Consider the following 13,190-nt stretch of genomic DNA (forward strand, 5'->3'; position numbering starts at 1 on the left):
CAGGTCTGTAGTCAACTGCTGAGTTCTCAGGAACCACAGCGATTTCTGCTTCTTTTAGTTTTTTACTGCTCGAACTGCACCAGGGGAGGGAAGAACAAGTTCCCGTTCGAGTCCATCGGCTATCCTCGACGTTACCACTTTTTTATGAGAGTTGGGTCAGAAAGAACAAACGTTCCGACCGCTGTCTGCAGCGTGACCTGGAGATGATCTCTGGCCTTGGTCCTTGGTGCATGCCTTGCCCCTGGTCCCTTGGGAAGCAGCACCGGGAGAGCTGGAAAGCCAGGCCGTGGCGGGGGCAGGCCCCGGGGTAGGGCCGCCTGCAGGGGGGCTCCGGGGAGGGGGACCCTGGGACAGGCAGCTGCCAGCAGCGGGGACCCAGCCGCCGGCCCCGAGCACCCTGCACCCGGAGGCTGGGGACCCCTGGGGGCCTGCCTTCTGCACCTGTCAGGGTGGCGGCCACCAGCTGACAGCGGGGTGCGATCTACGGAAATGGGGGAGACGGTGCCCAGGGAAGCTGACACCCCTGAATCCCAGGTGTCATCCGAGGAATGAAGAGACTCTGATAGAATCGTGTCACTTGGGAACAAGAGAAATGAGATAGGAAGTGGGGGCGCTCAGTGGCTGGGGGGCATCCTGAACTAGAAGGAAGCTGTGAGGAGTGCCCACGGGGCCGAGGCCCTAGCAGACACCTGTGGCCAGTAGCCCAGCCCGGCCCGTGGCCCACGGAGGCTGCTGCTCCTGCCCAGGCGGCCCAGGTGGCCCAGGTGGCCCGCGGCCCAACAGCTGCTCTGCTGCCTGCGGCCCACCTGACGGGCCGCAGCCACTGCGATGACATGCAGAGGGACCCGGCGCACACAGGCATGCCGGCGACCTCGAGGGCACAACTATAGGACCAAAAGCCCTCACACACACACACACACACACACACACACACACACACACACAGGCCCAAGGGAAGAGATGCCAGCCACCTGCTGCTGCCGGCGGTGCGGAGGGTGAAGACGCTGCCTTATGTGGCTCTGAATTCTCCACTCGGAGCCGACGTTGGCCTCAGTTGCTGCTCACAGGACGTGGCCCAGGCCAGGCCGCTCTGAGCTGTGGGCCACCGTTGGGGAGGACCTGGCCGCAGAAAGGAGCCACCGCACGCCTGAGCCCAGTGGCCTCTGCAGGGCGGGCCTCTGCCTGCCTCTGGCGCTGAGGGACCGGGGGCCATCCGTGCTCCTGCACCAGGGGCACCCCACCTGGACCCCGCAGGGCAGCCCCAGGGGTGCGAGGCCTGCCCAAGCCCCACATCCCCATGCACATCCACCCTAGTCATGGTGTTCTGAACAAACTGTGCCAAGAGCGAGCAAGAGGAAAGCACGAAGCTCTGCTTTGCTGTGAAGTTGAGCGGACACAGTGGCGCCTCCGGACTTGCAGGTGTGCGGCCCTGAGGCCCACGGGGAACAGAGGCTCCCCCAGAGGCTTTGCTCGGGCCACACGCCAGGGGAGGCAGATGGAGACAGAGAAAGCCGGGGGCCTCCCTCCTCCTCCAACAGGCCCAAGCCAGGAACTGCTGCAGCGGAGCTGCCTGAGGACATCCGGGGGACCCGTCCCTGGGGCCCCAAGTCGGAGGAGATGCTGGCCCAGAGCGACAAGTGGGTGGTCTTAGGTGAATCACGTCCAGCACTCGGGTATTGTCGAGGTTTACATGTCCAGGTGTGCTCGTGTGTTGTGCCCTTGAGTGGTCGGTAAGGGTGTTTCAGAATAGACGGTGGGTGACAGGCCTCCACCCCCGGGAAGGCGGGAGCAGAGAGGCTCGGTCCCCAGGCGTGTGGCCTCAGGGCTGGGTCCCTGCTGCCTGCGACTCCGTGGTGTCCTCAACGGGAGCCACCAGTGAAGGGCTTACAAGCTGGGAGGGAACAGGGCTCGAGGTGCTAAGCCCCCGCAAGTGACAGCTGCTCCGGGGATTAGATTCTGTGCAAACGATGCTCCATTACAGAGCCGTAGGCCACGTACCACAAAACATTCAGGGTGTTCCTTTATTTTTTTTTTAATTTTTTAAATTTTTAAAATTTTTAAAATTAAAAAAATTTTTTTTATTCATGATAGAGAGAGAGAGAGAGAGAGAGGCAGAGACACAGGCAGAGGGAGGAGCAGGCTCCATGCAGAGAGCCCGACATGGGACTCGGTCCCAGGACTCCAGGATCACACCCTGGGCTGAAGGCAGGCACTAAACCCCTGAGCCACCCAGGGATCCCCCCAGGGTGCTCCTTTAATGCCAATATATACATATATATACATATATATATATACTATATATATATATATATATATACACACACAAAACGGGGGCTGTGGGTGTCACACTGTTTCCTAAGACTGAAAGCAAAGGACTTCCATGCATCAGAGTCGCTTTTTCTCTGTGGCTCAAACTAAATGTGAGGTGGAATGGAAAACACAAAAGTAATTTATTCGATGGCCTTGGGTTGCCACCGCAGCCCCCCTCCCCGCGCCTGTAGTTCAGCGACAGTATTTGCTGCGCTTCTGTGGACGCTGCCCTGACATGTGTCACCCGGTTTCACCCTCCAGCCCAGGAATTGAAGTGCGAGGAAAGAAAGCGCTTGGGGCGAGCGTCCTCTTGGCAGAGGGCTCTGTCTTCCCTGAACGTCCTCCCGCCGACAAGCCTGCAATTCCGCTCCTGAGCGCTGCCCGCACGTGGTCCGCACGTGGTCGGGGCGACGGCAGCGACGGCAGCGTGTCCTGGCTCGGCTCCGGGCCGGCTCTGTGGTGTGCCTTGGGGGGGGATGTAGCTGGAGAGAGGTTGGAGAGAACGCGGGGGGGGGGGGGGGAGGGAAGGAGGGAGGGGAGGAGGGAGGGGGGAGGGGGGCCTGAACGGCGCCCTGCAGGCCCTGGGGATGGAGGCCGCCTCCAGCGAGGTCCCTGGGGGCCCGAGCGGCCTGAGGCTCTAGGCCCAGCCCGTGCCCACCTGTACGGCCGCCCGCATCTGGGCGGAGGAGCCCCCCCCCGCCCCCCCCCCCCCCCCCCGGGCTCCAGGTTGCCCCGGGGCAGAAGCAGTGCGTGTTCCAGAGAGCAGCCCTCGGAGACCCGGAGACCCGAGGGCACCGCGAGGGCGGCGGGCAGCTCCTACGGCCTCCACTGTGTCCGGCTGCAACGTGCATGTCTGGGCCACCCCGATGCCTCGCGGATGCCACGTGCCATGCCACAGCCGCCTCCCTGCGGCCGGAGGGAGGCCTCCCCTGTCGCCGACCCGGGCTTCCCACCCCTCCCCCTGGCAGGCACGGCCTCTGCCTGCGGTGCTCGCCTCCTGAGCCCCCCCCACCATGGGCCGCAGCTCCTGACCCCTGCAACACGGGGCTCACTCACCCCTGGCTGCCCGCCCCCCCTGTAGGCCGCAGCTCCTGACCCCTGCACCGGGGGACTCACCTGGGTCCCACCCCCCCAGGCCGCAGCTCCTGACCTCTGTACCATGGGGCTCACCCCGGGCCACCCCCTCACCCCACATAGGCCCTAGCTCCTGACCCCTGCACTGCAGGGCTCACCCCTGGCTGGGCCTCCTTACAGGCCATGGTTGCCACGCAGCCGCTTACTGTTGTCCTGGGAAAGGTGCCGTGAGTACCCTGAGTTCCAGAAAAAATTACTCCCTGTCTGGATTTTGTCCTGATGATGAGGGTCAGTTTTTGTTGCCTAAATGAGGAGAGACCTTTCAGTTTAATAGAACCTTCTATTCCCCTGGCAGGGAGGGTACAGCCAAGGCCCCAGCCTGGAGACGACGCTATTATGGGAAATTCTGCTATTATCTGGTGAGGAGCCAGACAGTGATGCTGGCCAGGGCTCTGCGGGCAGGGGACACAACCCCAACCCCAGGATGTGTACCTGGGCCTGAGAAGTGAGCTTGTCCGGAGATGGCACAGGCCTCTGCAGCCGGCAGTGCACGCACCGCCTAGATGGGCCGCCCCAGGGGATCCCTGGGTGGCTCAGCGGTTTGGCGCCTGCCTTTGGCCCAGGGTGCGATCCGGGAGCCCGGGATCGAGTCCCACGTCAGGCTCCCGGCATGGAGCCTGCTTCTCCCTCCTCCTGTGTCTCTGCCTCCCTCTCTCTCTCTATGTCTATCATAAATAAATAAATAAATCTTTAAAAAAAAAAAAGAAATTATAGATGGGCCACCCCAAAGGGCCGCGGGTAGCTCCAGGCCCGCCTGCTGCTACACCTCCCACAGGCCTGCAGTACAAACACTGAACAGGGTGGTCAGGTCATTAAGGGCCCTTCTGCCCTGGATGCTCCCTGGGGGCCATTCACGTGACACACAGAAATTGGCCAAAGATGCATTTTGTGTGAGGCACGGTCGGAGTTCTTAGAGCCACAGATGGCAACCCCTTCACCACCCTTGTGCCTCTGCCGCGCAGCTACCCTCCTTTCCGTTTAGCTGTAACTGGTTATTCCAACAGGTCTCAGACTTTTGGGAATGTCTAGACCAAAAGCAGACAGCGTAAAGTCATGTGGTCCCAGTGGCAGGCCACCTCCTCCAAGAACCTCGCCCTGTGCTCAGCTCCACTCGTGTGCCTCTGGCTGCTTAGGGCCCTTGGGGGAATCCCTTCTGAGCCTGGAAGAGGCGTCTGACCTCAGTGGTTTGGGGCTCTCCTTATAGTGTGCAGTGGCTTTCGTGTGCCTACGTATTGCCCAAACAGGGACATTTTGGACAGTGAAAGGGGCTCTCTTGTTAGGCCAGGATAACAGACAAAAAACAGAGTTCTCTCAAGCAGAGTGGGACATGGGATCAGTTAACTTGACACCTTCTGCAGTCTGAGCGGCCAGTTCCAGGACAACCAGAACAACCCCTCTAAATACCCTGTCACGGGGGCTGAAACTCCACCGTCCTACATAACGACGTTTCTTTGTAGAGACTTCCAGCTCCTTCGCTCTCTGCGGCTTCTGCCTTGTAAAGCCGAGCCCTCAGTTACGACTGATTTCCTACTAGTTCTCTGTCCTGGCAGAGTGGCCCTAACAAACCCAAGCGCGCACTTGACCGCATACATTGCAAACTTAGGGCTGCACGTCCCAGGACGGCTTTCAGCCCTGCCTGGAAATCTTACATTTTCTTAGTCGTGTGCTTCACAGCATCAAGGACAAGAGGTCTCATCCTTTCTCTTCACACCTCCCGTGCCTCCCATCCTCTGTCTCTACCGACGATCTTTACGCATCTTGTGCTAAGAAAGCAGAAGGAATCAGAAGAGCGCTCTCAGTTTTCCGCTTTCCCTCCATTTCCAGCACTGCCTCTTCGGGGCAGGCCGCAGACATTTCTGGCCTAGGCTGCTGCAGGCCCCCCTAAGCGGCAGTGTCCTTCCTGTCGCCCCGCCGGGTTCAGCCTCAGCCCGAGATCCTGCAAAGGCGCGCCCCTGGCTAATGCCCTGCACCGCCACGGCCCATGGAGGTGCTCCCCGCCTTTGACGTCACCAGTCACCAGCTCTTGGGACCCTCCAGATGGGAGCCTGGCTGTCTCCGCCACGACCTCCGACGGCTCGTGACCTCGGTGCGGCCCCTGGCCTCCCAGCGCCCGGGTGGCAGCTGCAGCCACCTGCCGGCGCCGAGCCCGCCAGAAACGGACGAGAGTCATGCTGGGCCCTGCTTGCGTGACCCCGGGGCTACCCTGGGCCCTCGGGCGGCGTCCTCCACGCCCGGCTCCGCTCTAGCTGCACCGCACAACCCTCCGCCCAGCCAGCCCGCCCGCCCGCCCCGCAGCCCCGCCCTGGCCCCGCCCCGCCCCAGCCCCGCCCCAGCCCCAGCCCCGCCCCGGCCCCGCCCCCGCAGCTCCGCAGGCCCCGGCCCCGCCCCCAGGAAGCCGGCCCCGCCCCTCGCGGGGAGGCTGCGCCATCGAGGACTCGGTGCTCGACTACCGGGCGGATCGACGGCGTCGGCGCTCCCGGCGGGCGGAAGTGAGGGCGCGGGCGGGGGGCGGCCCCGGGTCGGTCCGCGAGGAGCGCCGGCGCGTTGCGGTGGGGGCGTCGGGGCGGCCGCGGCGCCAGGTACGTGCTGCCTAAGGGCCCCCGCGGCGGGGGTGAGGGCGGGGGCGGGGGCGGGGGCGGGGCGGGGCGGCTCCCGGAGGGCGGGGGTGGTGCGCGCCGCGGGGCCCGCCTCCTGCGCTGCTGCGGGGCCCGGACCCTGAGCCCGAGGGCGCGGCGCCCTGTGTCCCCCCTGGGCCCGGGCAGCTGCTGGAGGAGGGGGGCCCGACCCGCCAACGGCCGGGCACCCGCTGGACCCCGGAGCCACCCCCACCCGCCCCGGGCACCTGCTGGAGGCCCACAGCCCTACCCCCCACCCCCGACCTGCCCCAGGCACCTGCTGGAGGCCCGGAGCCCCACCCGGGCACCTGCTGGACCCCGGAGCCCCTCCCCCACCCGCCCCGGGCACCTGCTGGACCCCGGAGCCCCTCCCCCACCCGGGCACCTGCTGGACCCCGGAGCCCCTCCCCCCACCCGCCCCGGGCACCTGCTGGACCCCGGAGCCCCTCCCCCACCCGGGCACCTGCTGGACCCCGGAGCCCCTCCCCCACCCGGGCACCTGCTGGACCCCGGAGCCCCTCCCCCACCCGGGCACCTGCTGGACCCCGGAGCCCCTCCCCCCACCCGGGCACCTGCTGGACCCCGGAGCCCTTCCCCCACCCGCCCCGGGCACCTGCTGGACCCCGGAGCCCCTCCCCGCCCCCGGGCACCTGCTGGACCCCGGAGGCCCCCCCCCACCCGGGCACCTGCTGGACCCCGGAGCCCTGACCCACTGCCCCTCGAGTACCGGTGGTCGCCGTCCCCATCCCCTCGTGCCGCGCAGTCGTTACCGTGCCAGGTGGGAGAATTTATTGGCGGAGAGCGGGTGTGAAGCCGGGTTGCTTAGTTGCTCAGATGGCATCGCGTACAGGTGCACCGAGCCTCGTCTGGGCGCCTTTGTTCGCTGCTCTAAGCGTTCACGTTTACTGCCTGATTTAATCCTCTCAAGAGGTAGCTGCTCTCATGTCCCCACTTTACAGATGGGGAAGCGGAGCCCGCAAGGTGACGAAGCTGGTGTGTAGTTCCGCAGCCTCCTGACTTCCTTTGAGACCATCCCCGAGTCTCCAGGCCTGCACAGCCAAGCACGGGGTCATCTCTTAGGGAAGCCTGTGACGCTTTACTCGGTATCCTAGGATTTTGTGAATAGCTGTCCAAGAAACAGTTCTTGAAAAGCTTGTCTTTAAACGGAAATACACTATTCTTAATTGGTAATTAAGAATTATAATTATGAGAATTATAATTATATGGATCTCAATTGTGAGAAAGTTTCTTCTTTTTTTAATAATTCTGAGTAAATTTATAAGGAGAATTTTTTTTTTTTTAAGATGTTATTTATTCATGAGAGACACAGAGAGAGAGGCAGAGACCCAGGCAGAGGGAGAAGCAGGCTCCATTCAGGGAGCCCGATGCAGGACTCGATCCCGGGTCTCCAGGATCAGGCCCTGGACCGAAGGCAGGTGCTAAACTGCTGAGCCCCCCCGGGCTGCCCTATAAGGAGAACTTTTAAAAATACTTAAGAATGAGCCACAGCTCAGTTAAATCCTTGGGATGCGCTATGTTGAAAAACTAGTTCTACCTGAGGTTGTGTGGCTCAGTCTTCTAATATATAATAATATTTTATTTATAAAAGCATATTTTGGCCAGGCTTTGTGTCACTGCCTCTACTAACAAAGAAACTAGAAGCCAAAAGTTTCCTGAGGATCATCTGTGGGTTAAAAGTTGTTAACTCAAGGGGTCGTAATAGAGGATGATGTGTGCTTGCTACTCAGATGTTCTCTTCTGTTTACACAGCAGAGAAGCAGAGGATCCCCCAGCGTAATTTGGAATGACTCTTGGAGGTTTCAGAAATTTCTTTTTTTTTTTTTCATATCAAACATTTGATTGTACTGAATATAATTTTGGACTATTACTTTTGAAAAGATGATTATTAACCTGCTTAGCTAAATTTTCATTCATCCCTTTAATATTTGCGAGCCTGTTATGTATGAATCTTAATGGGAAATGAAATTGGCGTTCAAAAAATTTTGCAGAGGCATTCTTCTAATAAAGGACTTTGGATGATTTCTAGTGTCCTGGCAGGATAAGGCCAGTTTTATAGTTAGTCTTTTAAGTACTTTTCCCACCCATTTTTCGATTTATTCATCTTTACGTAGCCAGGATCCTAGTGCAGCACCTACCGCACTGCAGGAGCATAAACGTTTTACTGAGTGGAGGAGTTTTAGGCCAGTGTCGAGTAGAGAGGACTTTGAAATCGACGGGCATGGGAACGAACGTTGATCAGTCTGCTAAGCAGAAGGCTAGGACGGTGAGGAGCGTGTCCACGGATCTCCTGGAGCGCCTGGTGAAACTGCACGGTAGTCGTGTGGTTATTATCACATGGTTCAGTGTATGTTTATGTTAATTTAAAATAATTATTCTCGATACAAACACACAAACTTAAAGTAATTGCAGGGAAATATGACTCCCGAAGCTCTGTGACACCCATAGTCCTCCTTGGCCCTCAGTGTGAAAGTTACGGCATCAAAGCCACCATTGACTGGTCTGTGAGCTACCACCCACCTGCTACGCAGCTCGGGCTCCGCCTCTGGTCCTCAGTGTCCTCTTTCCTGTAACCACGTTATCTGTACGAGCTCTTCCCTGGTTTGAACGCTTCTAGCTCAGTGATTCCTGCAGCCAGCTAGCACTGTTATATCCATGTGTTGTCCTAGGGGCTATAGCTGTTATTGGTATTTACATAATCTGTCAAAAGGCTAAGTAAGTTCTGGCTGGACGGGGGTTAGCCTTGGTCATTTTTCGTCTCCCAGTTTTACATATGCCTGGCACATTAGAAATAAAATATTAGGCTAGATTCAGAGGGGCAGTTTTGTGCTCTCGATTGAACAATAGCTAAGAACTTGACTATATATCAAGTGTCCGTACAGCAGGAATTCAGATGGGGGAAGTTTCTGTTGGAGTTGGACAGAGGTCAGTCCTTGATGGGAGGATCTGGCCCTTCGTGGGGAGGGCACAGGAATATCTGGGTGGTACACCAAAAACAAAGGCCCACAGGCTGGTAAGTAAGTGCGTTTTGGATTATGGAGTGCCTTGGGGGTAGGGCAGAGGAGTTCGGAACTGATTTTTTATGCATTTCACCCCCCAGGAGAACTGTATTAGACTTGCTCAAAAGCTTCATGAGCATTCTTTAACTTGATTCTGTCGGGAACGTTTAAGATGACCAGCTGGATGTGGTGCATCCCAGTCTTGATTTCTGGTTTTGATTTTAATCATTCCTTCTACTTATGTTTCCTTTTTAAGTCTGGGAGCCAGTCGTGGAAAAAACAGTGGACACTGGGGTTTAGGAAACGTGGAATGTGGTTAATTAGAGGGGAAGCTGCATAAGGTGGATCCAAGCAGGCCCCTAGTGGTGCCTGGCACCAAGCGGGCGTTCAGTAGTCCTTGTGCAACGACCAGCGGGTTCTCCCATTGCTACTTGCTGGCTGTGCTGCCCTTGGCAAGGTTGGCTCATAGTTTCATCCGTGAGGTTTGATGAAATTTTTGAGGCCTTTCCCACTTGATATTGGCGGGTGTATGATTTTTAACTTCCATTGTTTTATAATTTTACTGAAAGACAAGACAAGACTAAAAGTCAGGAATATTTGGTTTTAGTTTAATTTTAATGAAATCCCCATGTGATTGACATGATGTGTATCTGGATAAATGAGAGTCTCAGCAGGAATCAGAATTCATGCCAGATGGTTCACATAAGGAGGTTTTAATAAAGGGACTACTTGGCGGAGGTGTGGGCGAGGTTAGGTGACAAATAAGGGGTAGTGAGGCCCAGAGAGAAACCGACCAGTGGGAGGAGCAAGAGGACAAACTGCAGCCTGCTGGGAGCTGGGGCTGCAGCGAGGGGTGTGGCTGCTGCCAGAGGCTTCCGGGGTGGGGTGGGGTGGGGGCAGGACTGTGGCCCCCCACCCCAAAAGAGTCCACTGCCGACTCTCTCTCTCCTTCCTAGCAGATTTCTTAGATAGTTGTTGATACTCCGTTTCTAACTCATCCCACTGCTTTCTGGTTTCAGTACCCATGATTCTATTGAAGGTCAAGGGCATCCATGACCTCCTTGTTACAAAATCTTGTTCTTATCATTTCCCCAATATAGTGCCTGGGACATAGCAAGTCTTAATAAATATTTGTTTTGACTGAACCAACAATCTGAGGGTTCCCCTATTCCAGATTTCAGTTTATCTATGTCTTTAACAAGGAATCCGGCACTGTACTCTCTTGAGATGCTAAGTGACCAATCTCTGTATAGATCCCAAATCTTCTTGATGACTAAACAAAGATAGAAATCAATTTTATTTGTTAATGACTCCTTCAGTATTGGCTATATGATTTTTCTGAAAAACCAAACACCAGGACTTTTTTTTTTCTGAAAAATTATGTTTTCTAAGATATCAAGAACTAATGTTTTGTTCACCCAATGCAAACCTAATAAACAGGGAATGGTAAGGGACATGAGTACAACTGGCAGTAGATGGAATGAATAATGCTGTGCTTTTACATGAACTACTCTTCCTTCTTTAATGAAGTAGTATATCCTCTTTGAAATTGTTGTTTTTGTTTCTGTTTTGGTAGAGTGATAGAAAAGGGGGTAGATTTGCACTGGCCTATTTCATTTTCCGTATGTCATCATATCTGCTGGCCTGAGTTAGAGAACCAGCCGCCTATAGGCCTAACAGCTTTTGGCTTTGAGTTGTAGTGAAGGTAGTTGTCCTTTGGCAAGACTTAGCCTGCTAAGACAAGAGATTTTATAGTTTGTGGAAAATAAAGAAGAATACTTTTAATTAATTATGCATTTTTTAAAAAAGATTTTATTTATTCATGAGAGACACACAGAGAGAGGCAGAGACACAGGCAGAGGGAGAAGCAGGCTCCCTATAGGGAGCTGGATGCAGGACTCGATCTCAGGACCCCGGGATCACGCCCTGAGCCGAAGGCAGACACTCAACCACTGAGCCACCCAGGCACCCCAAGAAGGAGATTTTTAATTAACTCTTTTAATGAAGATGAAATCCAGTGCTTGTTTTAGATTAGCTGGGTACTCAAGTATTTATGTAATAGATCAGTTATGTGGGAGCTCTGGAGAGCCAAATTGTCAGGCTTATATACTTATATACTATCTTGCTTCCAGTCTTCTCTCTTAGTCCTTTCTGTACATTCCTTCCCTTTTAATCCCAAACATTATAGCAGGAGTGAAGGTATTTTTCATGTATATATACACACATATATATATATGTGTATGTATATATAAAATAGGTATTTTCCATATATATGAGATATTGTAAAGTGCCATTTATCATTTGTATTTTTAAAATCATTGTTTTTTTTTCCCCAAATGAATTAAAGCATAAAAACTTATGTCTAAACTTAAAAGCATGGTTATGTTTAAATTATATTTTGTTTGTGAGTGATGAAGGAAAGAAGAGCTGGGAAAACAGGGATGCTTTATTTATTTATTTGTTCAGTCCATCCTTTCTGCAGATGTCCCTTCTGAGACCAGTGAGTCTTAGCACAATGTATACCCTACATATCCTTTCAGATTTGTGCATGACTATATTTTTGTTGACCACGGTTTTGAGATACAGCAGGAGAGAGATGATTAATTTAGAAAGCTGGATGGAAGAGTTCGTGACCCTGTCTCTGAGACTCGTCCCACCCTGTGCCCTTAGATGGTAAAATGTGTGGCTGTGCTGAGATAACTTGACCTTGACCCTGCACAGGAAAAGTAGAGTCTGAGTTTACAGAAAACTGAAGGAAATAAATTACCATTCTTTAAAACCCTTTTCCAATATCTCTAGGAGGTCCCTCTGGGGTTAGCGCAGCCCAACCCCAAGAGGCAAGTCTGTTCTAGGATAGGTTGAACCTGACTCAAGGCGGATGTGGTGAATTCTACATTTGGTTCTGTTGCTGGGTGGCCTGAGAGTCTAGTTGAGTGTAATTTTATTGTTGAAATGCTCTAGGCATCTCTGCAATGAGATTTTTCTGGAGTCCTTTGGATCCATGATGGCTCTGGACAGGATAAGTCTACATGGTGCTGCTTAAATGTTAATATGCGCAGAATTGGCTGAAATGTAGGTGGGGTTGGGTTGGGGTCTTGAGATTCTGTTTGTGATTTGTTCCTTGGTGATGCTAGTTTGAGTAGCGTGGGGAGGGGTGGAGTTTGGGGGAGGTTCTTTCTTTTCCTTTTTTTTTTTTTTTTTTTGGCTATTATTTTTTATAGAAGACTTTCACTTTTCTGTGGCCTGATCTAGGAAAATAGTGCTTTAACATCAGGCTTTCCTTGGCCTATTTGGTGAAGGTTCTCCAAGTCTTAAGTGTTATCAGAAGTTTTGCTACTCCAACTCTTGGTCTTCTCCCTTTAGCTGGGCTGAGCCAAGCCTCTCGGGACTGGACAGAGCAAGATACTGGATTACTTGTTTTCTTCACATTTCTTGGTAATTACTGCTACTAGTTATTTTTTTTTTAATGTATTTTTAGCCTGAAGTTATGTAAAAAGCTTTTATTCCACCAGTAAATATTTTGGTACATTAAAGGTTGTGTCACAATGAAATATGGGAAAATCATAAAATTAGAATTTTCTGACCTTTGTTGCAGAAGCACTTCATGCTCTGCACTTCGTTAAAGGAAAAGAGGCAGATGGGTTAAAAGTAATAAAATATAAATCTGAAAGAAAATGCATTTATTGTGCCCAAGTTCAAAAAGGGTGCTGCCTGTGTTCTCTAGGGTTTTGATGGATTCTTGTCTCACGTTTAGATCTTTCATCCATTTTGAGTGTATCTTGGTGTCTGGTGTAAGAGAATGATCTAGTTTCATTCTTCTGCACGTGGCTGTCCAATGTTCCCAGCACCATGTATTGGAGAGACTGTCCTTTTCCCAGTGGAGAGTCTTTCCTGCTTTGTGGAATATTAGTTGACCATAGAGTTGAGGGCCCACTTCTGGGTTCTCTATTCTGTTCCACGGATCTGTGTGTCTGTGTCTGTGTCTGTGCCAGGACCACACCGTGTTGATGACCACAGCTCTGTAGCACAACCTGAAATCTGCCCTTGTGATGCCTCCAGCTATGGTTTTCTTTTTTAATATTCCCCTGGCTATTCGGGGTCTTTTCTGATTCCA

The 13,190-nt window shown here is 53.9% G+C and overlaps 1 protein-coding gene and 1 long non-coding RNA gene across 9 annotated transcripts in view; one reads left to right on the forward strand and one right to left on the reverse strand.

Moving 5' to 3' along the window:
- Positions 1–2,322: 2,322 nt before the first annotated feature.
- Positions 2,323–7,151, reverse strand: LOC140626251 (uncharacterized). Of its 3 annotated transcripts, XR_012025445.1 has the most exons (4): positions 6,830–7,151; positions 5,094–5,207; positions 3,543–3,687; positions 2,323–2,775 (listed from the first exon to the last, which is right to left on the reverse strand). It is a non-coding gene; the product is annotated as an uncharacterized lncRNA (long non-coding RNA). The 3 variants fall into 3 exon arrangements; XR_012025444.1 differs by lacking the exon at positions 6,830–7,151 and having other exon boundaries at positions 3,563–3,687; positions 5,094–5,665; XR_012025443.1 differs by lacking the exon at positions 6,830–7,151 and having other exon boundaries at positions 5,094–5,665.
- Positions 5,906–13,190, forward strand: part of EXOC2 (exocyst complex component 2) — a 224,900-nt gene continuing 217,615 nt past the window's right edge. For 4 of the 6 annotated variants that reach the window (XM_072813903.1, XM_072813910.1, XM_072813908.1 and 1 more), the window contains exon 1: positions 5,906–6,023. The gene's annotated coding sequence lies outside the window, so the exon portion shown is untranslated. Of the gene's footprint in view, positions 6,024–6,739; positions 6,838–6,865; positions 6,990–13,190 lie in introns of those variants that run through there. The other 2 variants (XM_072813905.1, XM_072813904.1) reach the window with 2 other exon arrangements.

Source organism: Canis lupus, chromosome 37 (genome assembly GCF_048164855.1).
Source record: "Canis lupus baileyi chromosome 37, mCanLup2.hap1, whole genome shotgun sequence".
NCBI classification, from domain to species: Eukaryota; Metazoa; Chordata; class Mammalia; order Carnivora; family Canidae; genus Canis; species Canis lupus.